The sequence below is a fragment of the Seriola lalandi genome, unplaced genomic scaffold (assembly GCF_002814215.2).
Source record: "Seriola lalandi dorsalis isolate HSWRI2012SDOR001 ecotype SW California unplaced genomic scaffold, Sedor1 jcf7180002051963, whole genome shotgun sequence".
Lineage (NCBI taxonomy): Eukaryota > Metazoa > Chordata > Actinopteri > Carangiformes > Carangidae > Seriola > Seriola lalandi.
The window spans coordinates 1-643 of NW_019522516.1; positions in this window are offsets into that span (position 1 = coordinate 1).

The following is a 643-nucleotide window of genomic DNA, read 5'->3' on the forward strand; positions in this document are numbered from 1 at the left end:
TCGGAGTGTCTTCCCTGATTCCTGATTGCGTCCACCTGTTTCCCATTGTCCTCATGTGTCTTATAGTCTGCGTCTCCCTTTGTCTTGTGCCAGAGTGTCTCGTGCCAGTCGTGCACCCCAGCCAGTTATCACAGTTCTTGCCTTGCCTTGTCTCTACCTTTTCCTATTTATTCTTTACCTCCATGCGAGTGATTTTTTGTTTGTATTTTCATAGTATAGAGTCTTCTGTTTGTCAAGTTTATAGCACTTTTTGTAGCCTCCTTGTGGAGTGATTTTCTGTTGGTATATACCTTTTTGTTTCAGCAGTTTTGTCCCTTCATTTGGAGTGGTTTTTGTTTATTAGATTTTTTCAGGTTTAGTCTTGTCTAGATAGCATAATTTCCATAGCTGGTTTTATTTGTCACTCTCTCCCGAGGTTGGAATATTTTAATAAAGTTTGCCTAATTGGTCACTCTGCATCTGAATCCTCTTTATAGTCCAGGCCTGACACACATGATTTTTTGTGGATTTGGAGAAGGCTTACGACCGTGTAACCAGTGGCTCCCTGTGGGGGGCGCTCCGGGAGTATGGGGTGGATGGCCCCTTGTTAGCGGCCATTAAGTCCCTGTACCAAAGGAGTGTGAGTCTGGTTCGCGTAGCCGGC